This window comes from Gopherus evgoodei, chromosome 4 (assembly GCF_007399415.2).
Source record: "Gopherus evgoodei ecotype Sinaloan lineage chromosome 4, rGopEvg1_v1.p, whole genome shotgun sequence".
Classification (NCBI taxonomy): Eukaryota; Metazoa; Chordata; order Testudines; family Testudinidae; genus Gopherus; species Gopherus evgoodei.
This window is the reverse complement of record NC_044325.1, coordinates 70,344,269-70,364,929: the sequence shown is the minus strand read 5'-3', so window position 1 is coordinate 70,364,929 and position 20,661 is coordinate 70,344,269. Positions and strand designations below refer to the sequence as shown.

The window sequence follows — 20,661 nt, the reverse complement described above, 5'->3', positions numbered from 1 at the left end:
CGAAAACTGCAGAATGACAACACCAAACAGGATCTAAGGTTGAACGCAAGAAATACCAGATGATTGGTGAACACCCTGTGCCTCCAAGAAAAAGTTTCCAAATGTGGCATTTAACAAGCCACCACTTGTAAAATTCATCTGTAAATACATGATCCAAACTGCTCTTGAGAGTAAGCACACGCCCAAAACAAAAACACTCCTTGCTGGATGCTTTTCCAACAGTGAAGTAGCAAAGCCCACTACCACTACAGGTGGTTGAAGAAGCCTAAGACTTGTATAGTACTCAAGAGGAAGGGGACACAAGCATAGTTGCCAACTCCATGGGTGTTCCAGGACTGGAGAACCCATGGAAAAAAATTAGTGAGTGCTAAGCACCCACTGGCAGCCAAGCTCCTCCCCCCACCCCAAGCATCTCCCACCCACAGGTGGCCCCACTGATCAACTCCTCCCCCTCCCTCCCAGCTGTTCCCCTGCATGCAGGAGGCACTGGTAGGGAGGGGGAGAAGTGGGGATGGGGTGTGCTCAGGGTGAGTGGTGGAAAGAGGCGGGGCCTTGGGGGAAGGGGTGGAGTGGGGGCAACCCTGGGGCAGAGTGTGGGGGTGTCAAGCATTCCCCTAGTAGAGAGGCACCTATGGAAACAAGGATGCTTCTGCATGCTGTACGTGCCAATATAGCTTTTGGGCCTCTGGGTGTCAAAAGAACCCTAGTAATTAGGTCTCCTGATACAGCTGTTTTAGTCCTTGCTGTTCACTACTTTCCAAAAATAGAATCCATAAATAAAATGTAGATAGAAATGGGCACCATAACCAGCCCAACTGACAAGTATCGCTTCACACCTGTGCATGCAATTTGTGATGCACTCACTCCTGACTTCTGCAACATACTTCCTGCTGTACATGCATTAACAGAATGTGACTCTGAGCCACCCCTATTTGGTATTGGGGGGAAAAAATATGTGTTTAATGTTGTCAAAACAAAGGGAATTTACCACTTCAGAGATTTTGCCAATTTGGGAGAGACGGATGGAGAAGCCACAATTTCTGCAGCAAGGAAGTTGGTAGTAGTGCTGTATGACCAGAGCGAGACAGAAAAGATGACCCACAGATGCTGGAGTTGCTTGAACCTCAATCTAGCCATCAAAAAGGACAAGTCACTGGCCAAACTTCCACCATGTGAGGGCAGTTTTGAAGAGCATGCCAAAAGAGCATTTTGACAAAGCTTTGGATTTCTGCGCACATAGCTTAACTAAATATTGGATCACCTTTGCAAGCAACATGGATGGAAAAATGGGGATGATGAGCTATTTTCTGTATTTTTCAAGAGCCCAATGGCACTTGAGCTTCCACAAGACCGTATTTGTGCCTACACCTTTAGGGATCACTGAAGAATCAACTTAGTCTGAAGTGAGAATAATCTTCCCTGCATAGAACTGTGTGTATGCCAAGGCAATGAAGACTGTGGTATCCCACGCACTCTCGACAGAAATCAGAGTGGTGAACAAGATGATGAGAATGATATTGACTAGAAATGTCACCTGTGCTATTACATTTCAGTGATACGTGCACAAATTTATTATTAGATTTTGTTTTACCCTTTAGATTGTTGCTTCTTTTGAGGTCACAAAGAAATCCAATTTGATGTCTTAAAATAATACAGAGTCATTAAACTAACAAATGAATGCAAATATTTCAAAGAAGTCATTTTAACATATTGATGGTGTAAGTGTTTATCACTGTTTCCATGGTACCACTTGAAAGATCCTCGTCTTAAAGTAGACATAATAGGCTTTCAAATGATATATGATGTGTGTGTATGTACAGAGAATACATTAAGTTGACCAAATTGGTGGTTTCTGCTTCTCACCTCACAGGCATACAACCACAGACTGTGATTTTATCAGATCTCAAACATGGAAGGAAGATCAGCAAGGAAATACAGAGTGCTTACGGAGTGGTGCTGGTAATTTAGTAGGTGGCACATTTCCCCCTGGATAAATACTTATCCAGTGTGGAATTGGTACAATGTTATGGGATACTGTGCTACTGGAGGGTGTCCCCTTTCCAAAACAGGGAAAGAACTAATGGTTTCTGGTATTTAGGAGACCCCCCATAATAATTTTAGTAATAATAGGGGCTGTTCATCTCAGCATTATAGCCAAAGTTCCCGACTGAGATTATTACATTCTGTCTCATTAAGTTCTCTCTGTACCTTGTGTTTAATGAAGTTGTCACAGTTCAGGGCAATTGCACCTGGATTTCCCTCCTCCCCAGTGGTCTGTAAGGCCACCACTCTTGGCTTTCAGCTCCCCGGCTGTGGCCTCTCTTGGGTGAAGACACCAGTCTCTCTCCCTTCTGACTGGGGTGTTTCCAGGTTGGATAGTTCCCTGCCTTCACTGTGTCATTCCCAGCACAAAGAGGTTACCTTAGGACTCCTGCTTGTTTTCTCTTCAGAGACAGATACCAGTGTAATTGCTACATATGCAAGTTGCCACACTTACAGCCTATTGTATTCTTAAGGTAAAAAGCATTACAGAGAAAAAACATTTAAAACAATAAAAGAAACTACAAACTTCTTAGCATGTGTCTCAGTAGGGCCCTACCAAATTCATGGTCCATTTTGGTTAATTTCACGGTCACAGGATTTTAAAAATCATAAATTTCATTATTTCAGATATTTAAAACCGAAATTTCATAGTGGAGTAATTGTACGGGTCCTGACCCAAAATGGAGTGAGTGGGGGGGGTCACAAGGTTATTGCAGGGAGGTCGCAGTATTGCCACCCTTACTTCACTGTTGCTGGTGGCGGCGCTGCCTTCAGATCTGAGCTCCCAGTCAGCAGCCACCGCTCTCCAACCACTCACTTCTGAAGGCAGCACCTCTGCCAGCAACAGCGCAGAAGTAAGGATGCCATGGTATGGTATGCGATTGTCACTCTTAATTCTATGCTGCTACCTTCAGAGCTAGGCCCTCAGCCAGCAGCCGCCACTGTCCGGCTGCCCCTAAGGATTCAAGGCACTCTGTGGAGCAAGAGCCCTGTTCATATGCTGGGTCAGGAAGAAAACCCAGAAGTCTTTGTTTGTATGTCTCTGGTGTATGAATATCTTCCCGCGGGGGATGACTTCAAACAGTTGAGAACAGAAGTAGTATATTAGCATCCCCCCTCCCTACTAGAAAAGGTACCAGAATTACACAATAACAAATACACAACTGCGTTTTTAATACAATGTACCCCAACGGTGTTAAACCTAATTCAACAGGGGTAAACTGAACTCAATAAAGCTTACCTAAATTCCGTAAGGTTTCTTCGGTATATCACAAGATATTGTCAGTCTGTCACAGCAGTATTCTACATTACTACCTAAACAGCTGTAGAGCATTGCTTTGTGCTGTTAAACAGCTGCCAAGTCATGCTCCAGAGGTGGCTGCTTATCAATGTGGAAACTGAAGGGATTCCTAAGAGTATATTCTTTCCAAGGGCTTGATCCACAAAAGGGACTTAGGCAATGCAACAGCTAACACCCTATACAATGCATTAGGAAAGTTAGGTGCCTAAGACGTCTGGGATCCACAAAAGACAGCATGCCAAGTGGGGGACTTGCCTAAGCTAGCTAGTAGGAAATGCCAAGAAAGAGGGGTAGGTCGTAAAGCCCTCCCGCCCACCACCCAGGGAGTCAGACACCTAATCTGGGAGGCATCTATCTTTGCTTGGGTTGAGTCAGGCACCTAAGCAGTATTTTGCATGGAAGAGAGTTAGGGCACTCACCCAGGATTTGGGAGACCCAGGTCCAATTCTCCCCTCTGCCTGATGTGGAGCAGGGATTGGAACCCATTCAGTTCTCACGTGAGTGTTTTAGTAACAGGACTATGGGATATTCTGGACTATGAGATCTCCGCCTTTCCCACCAAAGCTGTTCCACCGTGTATAAATAAATAAATAAATATGCATTGGGCCAAGGAGCGAGCGCTACAGCCCAGCAATTAAGGCACTCACCTGAGAGGTGGAAGACCCGCATTCAGATCTCTGCTCCACACATCCAGAGGAGAGAGCGCGAGCATTGATGTGAGAGACCCAGCTACAATGCTCTCTCTCTCGCTACATGCATGGAACAGAGATCTGAACGCAGGTCTTCCACCTCTCAGTTGAGTGCCCTAACCACTGGGCTAAAGGAGGTTGTTACTGCCTCCACCCTCTCGTCCCCCACAGCCAGGCCATTTTGTGTGGGTTTAGGCATACTCTAAGACTGCCTACCAGATCAAGCCTCATGGGTTGGGGGTTGCCTAGTTTGAGGATCCTGCTGGGGTTTAGGTTCGAGATGGGTACCCAAGTGCCACGACTGAGGTGGCTGTACTCATGCTCACTGTTAGAAACTCGGATGCCAAGGGATTTTAGGAATCTACAGTGTTAGGTGGCAACTGATTAGGGGTTTTGAGGATCTCAGTGGCACCTAAATGTTGGACATAGAGCCTAAATCTTTTTGTGGATCTAGCCTTAAAGCTCTTCAAAACCTTTCTGGATTAAAAGCCCTTCAAATGTACAAGATATTAATCTTGTTGACTGCTGTTTGACCACCATGTCTCTGCCTGTACTTGTAGCTGGGTGGCTCAGATGAAAGGAGGCTGGGTACTCCTCCACTTAGCGCATGTGCAATGTGCTTCAGATGGCACGTGACCAGGGTTCATCACCAAATTTGGTCCATTGGCTGGATCATTGGCTTTCCTGGCCCGGCACTGACAGAGTGTGTGATGTGAATGCTGATCTATGCCTCCTGGCAGGGTACTAGTGCCACAGTAACAAATGGAACGAGATCATTGTGCTATCTTAAAATAACCTGCCAGTAAATGAAAATGGAAGCTCTAGAAAAAGCTATCTTTATCATTAGTATGGCAAGTGCTAGTTGGTGGGTTTAGGGGTTTTTTTGTTAGCAAAAACTATTGTAAGGAAGCTCTAAAGGGCCAAATACCTTCCTTAACGTAGCTGGAGTCGACGTACCTTAGGTCAAGTTACCGCGGGGTCTACACTGCGTGGGAGTCGACAGGAGAAACTCTCCGATCAACTTACCTTACTCTTCTTGTCGGAGGTAGAGTACAGGGGTCGACTGGAGAATGATCTGCTGTCAATTTGCGGGTCTTCACTAGACCCACTAAATCGACCGCTGGTGGATCGATCTCAGAGCATTGATCCCGGCCACTAAATTCCAACCACCTGCCCCGCCCCCTGCCCAACATCCAGAATTAGATACAGAAGCTCTTCAGGATGCACATTGTCATTGACTACATGTTTGTATAGCACTTAGCAACATGGGCACCCAACCTGGCTAATGCCTCTAGCAGTTACTGTAATATAAATGATATACAAACAGTAACAACTGTGAAGTTACCTGGACACAGAGGGGTGATTGGATGCCGGAGTATCTCAACTATGAATTTCCTGGCTTCAGAGGTTTTTCCACTTTAACATCTGAGATTTCCCCTCCCCTTCTTTGTGTAATTTAATTTCCTTTATTTATTTTTAATATAGAATTAGATCATATTACCACCTGATTGAAAAAACAGATTAAATTTGGCAGGCAAAGCCATTTTTGATTGTACAAACATGCAAAATGTTTTTAAAAAGGCTCCTTGGTTATTCAGGATGTTTTGGGATGGGGGGGATTGCTGTATTTTGACTGAACAACAGATAATCCATTTATATTTATAAACCTTGGTTTTAAAATATTGTTACGGAGGAAGAATTCATTTTAATGTGGTTTCCCTAAAAAGTGCTGACAAACTCAATTACAACACTTCCTATCCTTGGAAAGGGAGAATGTCTTATTCAGCCAGGACTTTCTGAAGCTGTCCAATTGTATGGATACACACCAAATCAAAACACAAGAGAAGTCAATGGCCTAGTCAAGTCCCTTAGCAAACCACCTTTTAACCAGCAGTAGGATTTGCCATAGACTCTCAGACCATCTCCATCCAGCTTCAATACCTGTGTTTCAGAGAAAAAAAAATAGAAACATACTCAGCCAAATCCATCCCTGGTATAACTCTGCAGCTGTCATATACTTACAGCTTTTTTCCACAACCTTTGAAATACAAAGATAAGAAAATTCAGGAGCAGCATTTCAAATGATTCACTTGTCTGCAAGGGACACGTATAGCATTCCTCAACAAGTCAAGTCTATTATTTTGACTACAGATTGTACTGGGCAACTCACACTCTTGCACATGCTCAGTGAGCACCAACAGAAAAGCATCTGGGATATGGTATAGTGTTCACATGACCCAAGGATTCCACAATACTTAGAATACAAGTGTAATATCCTAGTGGCGTAATTCTGAAGATTGGTGTTTGGAACAATGGAGAGTGTTTGCATGATCCAAAACATAATGGACTATCCAGTGTGGATAGGAGTATTGGGACCACTACTTGTCATAATCTAAGTTGTCGCTTTACATATAAGTGGGCTATTTATTCTGAATATTGAATAGTGCAAGTGCTGCTGTGCATGTCCATTTCTTGATAGATATGTGGCCCCCTTAATCCTAGTATCTGAGAACCTTACCAGCTTTAAATGAATTTATCCTTGCAAACCTGATGGGAGGTAGGGAAATGTCATTCTCTCCGTTTTGCAGATAGGGAACTGAGCCGCAGAGAGATTAAGTGACTTGCACAAGATCCAACATTAAACCTGTGGCAGAGGCAAGGAGTTAACCCATGTCTTCCAAGTTCTAGTGCAGCACCTTAACCACAAGCCCTTGGTGATGCATGCTGGTGCCAAGTCTGGGACAGCATGTTTGGGTGTTTTTGATTTTGAAACTATGTTAATTGGGGTTATGGGTTATTAGACTAAGACATTTCTGTTTGGATAGATTTCACCTTTTATCTGAGGAGCAGAAGTGCTTTATAAATATCAGTTAACTAAGCCTCAGCTCCCATCTCCATGCAGTAGATATTATACCCATTTATTATACCCAGATAGGTAAACTGAGAAAAAAGGAGGTTGAGGGACTTGCCCCAGCTCATACTGCAAGTTAGTGGCAGAGGGGAGAAGAGAAATCAGGAGTCCCAGTTCCCATGTCACAGCTCTAATAAGATAAACACCTCCTCTTTCCTGAGCCATATATTCTTTAATAGAGGGTTTATGCCCTCTCTCCTTCTAACTCATTACTTCTACCCAGGGAACAAAAATTATTGCCACAGACAACCACGAAGCTTACATGCAAGCACGAGTTACCAAACACGAATTACCTTCATTACTAAAATTGCATGAAAGGCAAATAAAATGCCTATAACCCAGCTGCAGATGGGGAAAAGTTAGAAACTTGCTCTGACTGTTAACACCACATTTGAAAGCTGCCTCTCATTTCCCCATTGCACCAAGCCTACAAATTATCTACAAGGTCTGTGAGGTGTAATGATCCCCTACAGCTAGCTCCTACTCTCCTTGGCTTCAACAGCAGGCCGCAAGAGCTGAACAGATGAAAGCTTTTGAATGGGGAGATGTTGGCTAGAGGTTGCCCACAGTCTCCCATTGCTTTGTCTTTAGGACCTCCTCTTAGAATCAAAAATGGCTCAGCAAAATTGTCCTTTCCCCTAATAGATATCAGGAGAGGATGATGTGAATAGATGTATCTTCTCACACTCCCAACAAAAAGGCCATTATAGGATACACACACACACACGCCACCTCACCTTAATTTTTTAAGTACATTTGGGGAGGTTAACCCTAAAAACAAGCCCCCAGGATATCCCAAGCAAGCCAATAACCCCATTAACTACACTGCAGTTCAGCTTGAGAAAAATGTGCATGTCACTTTTTTTGATGTACAGGTGTTTGATTTCAGATCCAGGGGGAGACTTATTGGTGGGGAAAAAAATAAAATAAAAAAGGAAGGGAGGGGGAGTATAACATTATTAAACATTTAGGTCAAATTGTGTGTGTGTGTGTGTGTGTGTGTGTTCAGAGGATTGTGGGGGCTGGAAGAAACCATTGTTAAAAAGGGTACAGAAAAAAGTCCTATGTCTTCCTATGCTTGGCAGTATTTGGCTGGTCCCCGCTCCCTGTTGGAGGAGGGAGATCAAGGCATATGAAGCCATGAGGGCAGCAGGGTAACCCCCTTCCGAAGAGCAGAAATCTCAGCTTGTCTCCTACTACAAAGTAAACTGCCCTTGCCCTATTTAGGGAAGAGCATGGCGCAGTAGCTATATTTGAAAACCGAGGTAAACAAGATCTCAGCACAAGTGGATGGAGCACAACAGCTGTGCGAGATTAATCGCACACGCTGAGAGCCAGCCAGGCAGACACACCGGGGGCTTCCAGGGCTTCTTTTCCCTTCGAAGGAATCATAACAATCCTGCTCCCGATTCTTGTGGGGGCTTTTCGTGTGCCACCCCCCGCCCAGGAATAAACTAAAATAAAACGCTCTCGCCTGCAGCCAGAGAGATTCACCGAGGCTGTTGCAAGCTTTTTTATGTCCTAGGGGAAATTGCACCTGGCCAATTTCAACCGCTGTGCAAACTGCCCGCTGCCCCTTCGCATTGCTTCCCTAGCCCGAGTCGGGCACTGAAAAGCAAGACATTTATAGCACTGCATTAGAGGCATTTACTCCGGCTAACGTGCCCGCTCCGCTCCCCACCCCAACCCGGGGAGGGGGCACTGGAAACTGCCTCTTCTGCCCTACAGCCTCCGCCGCTCGCTTTTGCATAGGAGCTGCCGGGCTCTCGGCACGTTCGCCTTGAAGCCCGGGATTGGGTCTGCAACTGCTCCTCGGGCTGAGCGTTTTCCCTCTCAGCGGCCGCCGGCTTGTTGTTATTGTAGATTGGACCCATCCCCCCTCCCCCGGAAAGCTCCTGGTCCCCGAAACATGATATTACAGAGGGGAGGGAAACAGAGCCACGTTATCCGAGCACCCCGGAGCATGGAAACAGCAGCTCCCCTGCCTTGCAAAACGCCCCCCGCTTCTTCGCATGGCCCAAGCGCAGAGGCTGCTCGCGCCGGGATGCGAAGCTGCAGCAGGCGGCTTATCTCCAGCTGTACGTGTACACACAGACAGGGGGGCAGGAAAACGGCACGATTGAGACAAATCTGTCCGGGTTTACAGTGTTAAAACCCCTTCTCTGCTGGATGCTCTTACAGCGAGATCCCTGTCCCCCGCACCACCCCACTACACCTCAGCGGGGAATTCACATGCAATAAATCAGAACCCGCTTCATAGCAGGAAACTTAACCACACGCCCTGCATTTCCTACAGTGCGGGGATAGAGCCCTCTTACTTACCCCTCCTGGTTGCCTTACTGACTTCCGGGGGGGCAGGTTGCTCCCCAGTACAGATCCTGCTGGTTCTTAAACAGAGCTCATTGCATCTGCTGGTTAATCACTGACTGGGGAGGGGCGCGGGGTCCTCCTTTGCATGTCAGTCCAACTTGCCTCGCTTGCTGAAAAACCTCTGCTCTCTTTTGCAGCTGTCAGGGTGAGTGGGGAAGTACATCGGGAAATCGGGGGCGGGGGGCAGGGAGGGGTGGTTGAATGTTGATAAATCCACCAGCCTTGATCTCCTGGGGTGTGCAATATAGTTTGGGGCGGGGAGATGTGGGCAGGGGAAGAATGAAGAGGAGGATGAATGGAGATTGAAGAGGAAAAATTGGATTGTGCCCCAATTGCAATCGAATCTGCCGGGCTTCCCCCTTCTCTCTCACACCATCGGGGCTCAGCTGAGGCTTTCCAGCATCACAGCACCAGGCAAGCCGCTGAGCCTGACTTCTGAGAGACAACGAGGTTTGCACAACTGCAGTAAGAAGCCAAATAAAAAAGCCAATCTCCAAGCCTCCAAACTGCACGTCACCCTATCAGCTGGGCGCAAGAACTGCAACAGAATTACAAGGCATGCATATTTATTCTTCTGAATTGGGGGCGGGGGAGGTTTCCAGATTGTTTAAAGAAAAAAAATCACAATAAACCCACAGACAAACCCTGTCCAAAATAAATACAGACAGACCAGCTTTATTAATTTCACACAGGCTGATTGAACAGAGATCACCACTGGAGCCTCTAAGTTTATTGACTTGACTTTGTACCTTGTATATTTCAGTCAGAAGACTGAGGGATACCAGGAGCTCATCTTCAGATCAAAAGATATTGATTGTAAATCTTAAATTTAAAGTATCTGCCAAACACATCTGCGAGATTAAATATAGCCAAGAAAATTATATAGGCAGAGTCAGTCCTAGCTTTGTGTCCTGGGTATTCATTTGAAACTGCATGCTTTGTTTTGTGGTTGCGGAATCCACCCAGTCATCTTTTTAACCAAAGTCAAACAACTTGTGAGGGGTGGCAAATAATTTTTAGGCTAAAAATATGTGCTGCCTCACATGTTGGTATTTGACTTTGGCCAAAGCAGACTGGGCTAGGCATGTTTCACAACCACAGAACAGAATGATGGCTTTGCATTTTGTGTAAGACACAAAATTATGTACAGACACAATGTTTTTCACAGCCTAAAATTGCCTCTATATTTGTGAGGCACAACCGCAGCAGGGAAGGGTGAATGTATCTCCCCGAACATTAACCTGTTGGCGTAGGCTACCTCTGAAAGAATTATGAAGAATTGTAGAGCAAAGTCCTCAAACTCTACAGTGTAAAAAAAGAGTAACAAGCATTACTGTGGAATGAGGTACTGTTTTATAAAGGGAAGCTGTCTTTACTCGGTTGTAAACTCATCACCCTGGTATCATTCGACTTGTGCTGTGTTTTGAAGCAGTAGCTTTTAGTTTGAAGACTTAAGCACTTACACAAGCGCAAATTGCCCATGTCAAAAGTGACTATGCAGACTAGCAACACAAAGTAGAACGGGGAACATTCTTAATCTGTTCCAGAACCATGTCACTGCTCTGACCCCAGGCCTGTCAGAGCAGCAGATATATACATGGAGAAAGTTAAGACAGGAAAGGGATGCGGAGAGGTGAGAAGCTAGGCAAGGAAGGAGAGGCAAGTCAGGGAAAAAGGTACCTACAGAAAGAATGAATGAATAGCAGAGGGCTGCCTAGCCAAACAAGGAGAATGCAAAGTATCACACATGTACAGTACTTGTGAAGCACACGCAGCTCCCAAAGTCAGCCACTACTGCTCTCCACAAATAACCCAACCCCTGCTGCCGAGTCAGCAGTACAGATGTGGCCTGTAGCCTCCATGGGGCAGAGAGAGGGGGTTGCTGGAGGTACACTAAAGCATGTAGAGAAAATATTGCCCTTAGAAAATCAGACAAGCACCAAGTTTATCCCGAGAAAGGAAACCCACCACAAACTAGCCATCTGGTTCACCCCAGAACAAGCAACAGCCACCTGTGCAACAGATAAGCTGGGCCATTCCTGACACAGGCAAGGCAGCTCATCTGAGTATCTGGAGCAGATCTGACAATAAGAGGGAGAGAGGGATCTGGGAGCAGCTCTCATTTACACAACACCAGGCACACACACAACAGAGAACGTGCACAGGATTGTAGCCCACACTCAAACATAGGCCCCCCCAGTAATACAAAAGCCAGCGCCCCCGCCTCCCCTCGCACTATTGGCTAACATCAGGCTTTCACCATTCTACCGTCCTTTATGCCTGACACAGGGAAAACAATTATTAACAATATCTATGCATAAAACCAGCAGCATGGCATTACTCCCTGAGATCTATCAATGTCAGGGGAAGGCTAGAATGCTTTGCCTAAGCCACAGGCAGCTATGTGTATGGTCATGTTTCATTCAGTTTCTTCTGATACATGGTGCCTGGGCGGTGGCCATTATCAGTCATGTGACAGTCATTACACCTATTCCTGCATTGTGTAAGAACAGAATTGGTACCAGTGTTGCTATTAATCCTGAGCCCTGACACCAAGTAAGGTATGATGGAAGAAGAAAACAGCTTTTGTGGTTAAGACACAGAACCAGGAGTCAACAAGTATGGATTTCTGATCCCAACTGTGCCCATGTGTGTGTCCTTGGCCTACTCACTCCATTTCTCATGTCTCAGTTCCCCATCTGTAACACAAGGACAAAAATATCTCCTATTTCCTACCCTGTGTCTGACTTGTCCATGAAGAGGGTAAACTCAGTGGGACAGAGACTATGTGTTTGTATGATTCTTAGCTGAATGGGGCCCCGATCCTTTAGCACTATTGCCATACAAACAATCATCCACTGTTTATACAGGGGTGGTGTGAGGCTTCATTAGTTATATTATACTCTACCTGTGAATTGTTGCTTGTTATTAGGGCTGTTGATTAATCGCAGTTAACTCACATAATTAACTCCAAAAAATTAATTGCAATTAATCACACTGTTAAGCAACAGAATACCAATTGAAATTTATTCAATATTTTTGGATGTTTTTCTACATTTTCAAATATATTGATTTTATTACAAAACAGAATACAAAGTATAATAAATAGTATTTTTCAATTCACCTCATACAAGTACCGAAGTGTAGTCTCTTTACCGTGAAAGTGTAACTTACAAATGTAGATTTTTTGTTATATAACTGCATTCAAAAACAAAAACAATGTAAAACTTTAGAGCCTACAAGTCCACTCAGTCCTACTTCCTGTTCAGCCAATTGCTAAGACAAACAAGTCTGTTTACATTCATGGGAGATACTGCTAACTGCTTCTTATTTACAGTGTCACCTGGAAGTGAGGACAGGCATTTGCATGGCACTTTTGTAGCCAGCGTTGCAAGGTATTTACGTGCCAGATATGCTAAACACTCGTATGTCCCTTCATGCTTCGGCCACCATTCCAGAGGATAGGCTTCCATGCTGATGATGCTTGTTAAAAAAATAATGCATTAATTAAATTTGTAACTGAATGCCTTGGGGGAGAATTGCATGTCTCCTGTTGTGTTTTACCCATATTCTGCCATATATTTCATGTTATAGCAGTGTCAGATGATGACCCAGCACATGTCTGTTTTAAGAACACTTTCACAAAATGCAAAGAAGGTACCAATATGAGATTTCTAAGGACAGATACAGCACTCGATCCAAGCTTAAAGAATCTGAAGTGGCTTCCAAAATCTGAGAGAGACAAAGCATGGAGAATGCTTTCATATGTCTTAAAAGAGCAACATTCCAATGCAGAAACTACAGAACCCAAACCACCAAAAAAGAAAATCAACCTTCTGGTGGTGGCATCTGATTCATGATGATGAAAATGAACATGCATCAGTCCGCTCTGCTTTGGATTGTTCTCAAGCAGAACCTGTCATTAGCATGGACGCATGTCTTCTGGAATTGTGATTGAAGCACGAAGGGAGTATGAATCTTCAGTGCATCTGGCACATAAATATCTTGAGATGCTGGCTACAACAGTGCCATGCAAACACCCATTCTCACTTTCAGGTGACATTGTAAACAAGAAGTGGGCAGCATTATCTCCTGCAAATTATATCCAAACTTGTTTGTCTGAGGAGGACAAAAGATCAGGATCAACTTATGAAGAATTCATTAACAAAAAGGGGGCTAAATTTTGTAATGTGTTAATTCACCACGTAATAATTTGGATGAATAATTTTTAGCTCCTGGGTTGTCTGTGAGCTGTTTACTCTTAACGGTGTGTAGGTCATCACCATGTCACATGGCATTGTTTCAGCTCCCTTGATTGGACAGCAAATATTTAAACAAGAGACCAACCAATAATGAGCTTCAGGTATAAATCTTCTTCCAAATAACCATTCCTGCTCAGATCAATGAATATTCAGAATTCAAATATTTTTACAGCTAGGCAGCAACTGTCCAAACATTTGATCACAAATCATCACACACCTCAAACTGCACTTTTATTTGTGGGAAAGTGTTAACAGATCTTTGTTTTTACTATTTCACCAGCTCTAGGGGTCTAGCTATAGCCAGGAGATGGTGGTGGTATTCAGCACAACATTTTTCTCATGGTGCTGGTTTCTACTGCCTCTTGACTTGTGCCTGACTTATGAGGTTTACTCTGGTGCCAGTAGGGTGACCAGATGTCTCAATTTTATAGGGGCAGTTCCAATTTTTGGGTCTTTTTCTTACATAGGTTCCTATTACCTCCCACCCCCTGTCCCAGTTTTTCATATTTTCTGTCTGGTCACACTAGGTGCCAGCTACTTCATCTTACCAGACCAAACCCTTTCCTCAAACACACCTTTCCTCAGATTGCCCTTAGTGCTGGCTCATGGGCTGATGCTCGTACTTCCATTGGGGTTGAAGGACTTACTCTGGAATTTTACCACACTAACTCAGGGCAGGATTTAATCCAATATCTTCAGTTCCTGGGGCAAAGAGGCTACATCCCTTAACGGCAGGTGCAGAAGCTCTTCCAATCCACAATGTTTTTTTGGTTTTTTGTGGTGGTTTGAAACAATTATTTTTTGTTTAATTCTCAGTGAGAGCTGGTCCAGAGTTGAGGTGTGATAGTACAAACTGCTTGGTGATAGGAACAAGGCCTGGGGGCAACACCCAAATTTATGGTTGATAATAATTTAAGACAGACAACTCTTTAATATACACACGTTTTGTTTCACCTCATCTCTACAACCCAATACCCAAAATTGTGCCTAATACATGTAAGAAATGCTCCCAGGCATTTCCCTCTTTTTTCCCCATTTTGTATGTGCATGAACTCATGTCCCTCAGTCAGGAAGAAATAAATTAGTACAACATGAGTGCATTAAATATTTTATTTCTCAATAATCTTAAGATGTTTTTGGTAGGTACCAATCCAGGCAAGCAATATCCAAACCTGCCAATGAAAAATGTACCTTACTGTAGGTTAGTTTCAGGTATATTAAAGACACTGGACTGCAGTTTACATTCCCACAGTACTGACCTGAATTTCACTTTTTCATACTGGACTTCAGCACAGGGGATTTTTCTAGTGTTACCTGACAGACCTAGTAGAAAACAATTGAATACCAATACTGGACTACTTCTAACATACATTTATCTTCATGTTCATAGACGGATCACACACATATCGGACCATGACAACTGAGGCCGATAATCATTTGTTTTTATTGTGTGTGTGGTAAAACAAAAGCCTTTGTAAAATATTCTCTTTCAGCCCCTCAATGTGGGGTAATAGTATTAACAGGACCCTGGGTGATCCCATCTTCAGTTCTCTGTCAGTGCTTCCATATCAAGGACCCACCCACTCATCAATTCTTTGCGTACTCAAAAACTGAAGCCACCTCCGAAACTCCCGTTGATTTTACTGGTAATACGTGGTGTGCAAGCCCTGTAGGGCTGGCACTCAGTTTTTCATATAAAGAGATCTTTTTTTCTACCTGCCAATGCAACAAACAATCCATGATCTTAAAATCCAGATGAGTTCTTCCTTCCTTTAACTTCATCACAAGTTCGATATTCTGGAACTAGGACTTGGCTGAAAATGGTATTGTCAAAGATATCTCTCTCTTTCACACACGCAAACGCACACGCACACGCTCGCTTTCCCAAAGCATTGCCAGGGCACTGTAACGGCAATGTCACCTACTGACACACAAATCCATTAGCGCCATGGTTGTTTGGGAGAATCACTGGGACCAGATAGAAACTGGCCCTTTCCTACGCCGTCTCTCTCTGTACCCATACAAGCCTGCACTTCTACTGTGTTTTTTTTTTGTTTTTTAAAGAATTTCATGCGATTTCCATCTCAAATCTTAAAATGACCCAGGTGTTGTAGCAGACATTGGCTGAAGTAGCCAAGCTGGCAGCAGGATTAAACTGGATTCTCTCATTAAGCACACTCACAGAAATGTACCAGCTCCCAGGCCTTTGCTTTTCTCTTCTGGTGCCAGTTGCTCCCCTATCTGCCTCAGAGCGGTTTCAAAGATGCATTGCTTTTACTCACTTCTTTCCCATTCATTCAGCACTCAGCACAACACTGAAGACCTTATTGTCCCCATACAGGCCACAAGTAACAGAAGTCAATGAGAGTTACTTGTGTCCAATGGAGTTAGATGAGCGAACCGTTTTCGTTCAAACCTGGCCTGGGATCACCTGGATTTGGGTTTCATTATCTACATGTTTCTTATAGCTCTGCTTTTCTTCCTTATTCAGCTTTCATCAGCCATCTCTTCATTTCAGCATCTGAAGAGGTTGGATAATGTGGCATTTATTAGTAGGATTTCAGCTGGAGAACCCTAAAAGTGCAGTTTGACTTTGCAAAACAAAACAAATATGTGACTCCAGAGCAAATGAGCTCAGTTTACAAGGAAAATGCTGGTTTCTCTACCAGCTAGCTCTGCAAACACAGCCAAGGCTCAGAGCATGACTGGGCTCTTCACACGGACCACCACTAGCAATAAAGGTGCTGCAGGGCAAATTGTATCTGGTGTCCCCTGCACAATCCCACTGGCGTTTGCTAATGATCCCAGTGATAGCTGGGCAGCCCCATTAGCCTCATGCACAGGTTTGGCCCTGTAACTGGAGTTCTGTGGATGATTCAGAAGGCAGAAGAGAATGCAGTTCCCCCACTCTGAGCTGGGCTGGCTCTGCAAGGCTAGCAGGAGTAAAATCTTTGAACTACTAAAGCCAGCAAGTCTGGCTATGACACACAGACCTGTTGAAGAAAACGTCAGTATCTAGTCAGAGTGGAGCTGCACTTTTAGCATTTAATTTAGGGGTCAATATCTACATTGCTAAGTTCTACCGTTGGGGGGGGGCGGTCATGTCACATGTATTTAATGATTTTTGAAGGCTCTACATGCTGGCCCCTGAGAACATAACATAAAAGTGAGCAACATGTTAATTTAAACAATTGATGCCCCAAACATCATCTTCTCTGTGCTATCCCAAGCTGCCACAGGAAAACTCTCCGTACAAGTGATCTCCAGGAGAACTTCTGGACCAAAAGTCAAACTCAGGGTCTGGTAGGGAGCTATATGGAGCATATTCCATAGTCAGAGACTCGCCATTGAACATGTGTTTCATCCACCCTTCAAGACGGCATATCTAGGGACTGAAAACAAGACTGCCTCCGCTGATCTTAGCTGTTGTGATGGTGCACAGTGGACTAGGTGGTCTTTAAGGTAGTTAGGTCCCATACCATAGGAGGGGCTGTATAGATTATAGACACCTTACATTGCCCTTAGAAGCACATAGGAGCTCAGGCAGTTCACAAAGCACAGGAATAACGTGCTCACATCAACTTACTCCACTAAGCAGACAGACCACCTTTTGTATTAGTTGTATAGTAGCTTCAGAGTAGTCTTCAAGTAACTTGGCAGCCCCAACTAGAGTGCATGGCAGTAACCCAGCCTGGATGTGGCAAAGGCATGAATGTCTGTGGCTAGGTCAGATGCATGTACTGCTGAAAAAAGCTGCCACTTACCCAGTACCCAATGCCAGAGTTTCTGATGCCAGCCTAAGTATTAAGGTTTATTAAAATGACCGAATAGAGGATCCACTTGTGAGCTTTTGGGAGCCCAAAACAGGCAGGGACAGGGTACTGCTTCCTTCTTCTTCCCCACTCACTCTGGAGACCCCACCAGTGGGGTTGCAGTGAGCCCAGAGGAGAGGCTGCTTTTGTCTACCATTCCCCCACCTCAATCCGTTTCTCTCTCTTCTGTCTGATCAGTTTCATAACTCACTTTGTTCCAAATACTCAGGGCGTGGGGATACATGCAGAGTGGCCATGGCAGCCCCAGGCTATTAGAGACACAAGGTGGGTGAGGGAATATCTTTTATTGGACAAACTTCAGCTGATGAAAGGGGGGGAGGCGCGTCACTGCAGCAAAAAGGACTGCTCTTTACTGGAACTCTGCTGTACTTTACACATGCCATTTTAAAAACAAGAGACCCTGAAACATATGCTTGTGAAGAGGGCCTCTCTCTCCGAACAGCCTTTGTGTACAAGTCGCCAAGGAGGCCCAGCGTGCCCCTCATAAATAAAGTACAATTGGGGAAGACAAGGAGTGTGGTGCCACAAAGGCAGACAGACAATTAATGTCTGAATCAAGATCAATGGGATCTGAGATGCAAACCTGCTCAGGGGAATTAATGAGAAATACAGAAGAACTTGCTAATCGAGTGCCTGAAGTCAAGGCAGGCAGAAACAAATATATGCAGATGCACTAACTGATATACATAAGAAACTTGAAAGGTAAAGAGCTTGATTTGGAGCTAAAAAATGGATGATCTGGAGAATAAGGAAAGAAAAGATAATAGAAGGGTGGGAAGGCACTAACAGAGGAATATAAAAGGGAACCCTAAAAAAGTAAGGAAACACTGCTAAAAGAACCCTTGGTTAAGGAGAAAGGAGCTCCTGTGTATATAACCAGAGCATATTTCCACAGGCAGCTGCCAGGTCCTGCCCTAGGGATAAGGCTGTACAACTGCACTACCATGAGGGCAAGAATCACTTAGGTCTCAGTCCTGCAGAGAATTAAATTTATGTGAGATCAGGTCCTCAATGAGACTCATTGGAGCACCAAGTTCCCCACTGGAGGCATATGGATAAAGTGTGGTTATGTTTCCAAGAGGTCTTCACTTACATTAAGAATGAGAGGAAGGCTCATCAGGATCCCTGAAATGCTGTTCCAGGCCAATATAAAATCCCATCTGGGCATCCAATTGACATTGCTGTACTACAGTACAGTAGCGGAGCATGAACAGTTCCTAGAGGAGCTGGAATTGTGCTTCAAGGAGGAAAGAAACAGGACTAGCAGAAAGTCTCTGTTGAAGCAGCAACAAGTCACGACCCAGAGGACCAGTAAATGGAACAGATGTCTTTCAAAGAGCACATATGGTGACAGATAGAAGTGAGGGTAGAGACAGGAAGTAGAAAAGAGAAGATGCTGGCTGTTGGAGAGAAAGTGTCTAGGACAGTGACATTCTATTTGTTCCAAACTTTCCATTTTAGCTTTGATTCTTAGGAGCTGTATTGGCACACACATTGCTATAGCAAACAAAGGGCAGAAACAGCAAAGAATCCTGTGGCACCTTATAGACTAACAGACGTTTTGGAGCATGAGCTTTCATGGGTGAATACCCACTTCTTCAGATGCATGAAGGGCAGAAAGAGCACTAGGAATGGGATGACAGGAGTAAGGAGTTGGAGTGTACTGCCTGTCAGCTGGTCTGGGATAGGGCAGATGAGGCAACACACTGGAATGGGGTGGAATAGGATTTTATTTTTTAATTTATTTCCTTTTAAAAGGATTTTCCCCAACATATTGGTTGCCAACTAGGGAGCGTAGCAAGGAAAACTCTCTGGGAGAAGGGAAGACTCCTTTAACTAATCCTTTGATGACATTTTAGAGTGATTGCTAAACAACATACCTCAGCTACAACCCAAAAATGTAAATTGTGAGCTTTTATGCCTCCAGTGAAATCCAGATAAATGAAAACCAGATGATGATAGTATATTGCAACTACTCATTTACCTATTCTCACTAAGGACCAAAAGCAGGTTTCAAAAGAGCCATCAGTGTAGAAGAGATTTATATTGTCAATAAGAAAATAATACAATAGACTAAGAGCCTGTAAGGAAGTCTCCAGGGTCTGATGGGTTCTCATGTACATATTACCAAGATCCAGGAAAGAATCTCACTCCTAAGCTTTTAATTTTCTTAAATAATTTCCCAGACTTTTATCTCAAAGTCAACAAATAAATAAATAAATGAAAACACACACACACACCACACCACAATGAAATATGACCTTCTCCCATTGATTTTGAAACCCAGCCAAGGCAAAACTGATTATGCCTCCAACAGAGGTATTTTCTTTTTAAACACTGATACCAAGATATTGTCTGTTTCATGTACCACATGCTGAGCAATACGTTGAGAGGACTCCATGTTTCTAAAACTAAACTGGCTTTTCATTAAGAGCACTATTTACAGAAGTGCTGCAACAGCAGCTAGCATTGAAGCCACATGCACACAGACTGGGTTCCTGATGCCTCCTCCAAAAACTCTTCCCTCCAGCATCCTGGATTCCTCCTTCCAGCTTCCATGAAGGTAGCAAGTACTTGCCAAGGTGCTTGCTAATAGGCTAGATTCTGCTACAACTATTAATTAAGAGAGACACAAATATTATTGTAGACTGCAGATTACCTTTTGACACTTGCAGATGTCATCTATTTGACCCAGGCAAATACTACACAGGTCATGTTGCTGTCACACGATCAAGAGAAGGCATTTGAAAGGGTTGGATGGAATTATTTTTCAAACTTGCTGCATGGCATGGGAATGGAAACCACATTTAGGAAATGGATGGAATCCCCATATGGCCCAATCCAGTTCTTAAGCACATGCTTAACTTTAAACAGGTGAGTAGTCACAACTTCAAGCATGTGAGATTTCAAAATGGAAGCCCCAGACCTTACAGAATATTATGGGGTAGAACAATTATAGGCCTTGCTGGTGTGGGCATCACAAACGCTGGATAAATATGGAACAAGATTTCACTGCTCCCTTAAAGTCAACATAATAATTTTCAGCAGACACCTGTTCAAAGGAGCTCCTATCCAACAGGATATCTTACGTTAGAAATCTGGGACAAAACCTGACAGCTAGACATGCCTCTTTCCCTTGAACAATTAGATACAATCTAAGCTTCCCTCCCAAAGACACTGATTCCATTTTATTAACAATGGGGTGGAGAAAATGGGCCTACAAAGAGTAGGTCAGTTAATTAGGGGGAAAGAG

General features: G+C 44.1%; 1 protein-coding gene across 4 annotated transcripts in view; it reads right to left on the bottom strand.

Annotated features, from left to right (window-relative positions):
* The window catches only part of SLC8A3 (solute carrier family 8 member A3), a 209,190-nt gene extending 199,445 nt beyond the window's left edge, over positions 1 to 9,745 (bottom strand). For all 4 annotated transcript variants that reach the window (XM_030559681.1, XM_030559683.1, XM_030559682.1 and 1 more), the window contains exon 1: positions 9,266 to 9,745. The gene's annotated coding sequence lies outside the window, so the exon portion shown is untranslated. The remainder of the gene's footprint in view (positions 1 to 9,265) is intronic.
* Between the last annotated feature and the right edge of the window lie 10,916 nt (positions 9,746 to 20,661).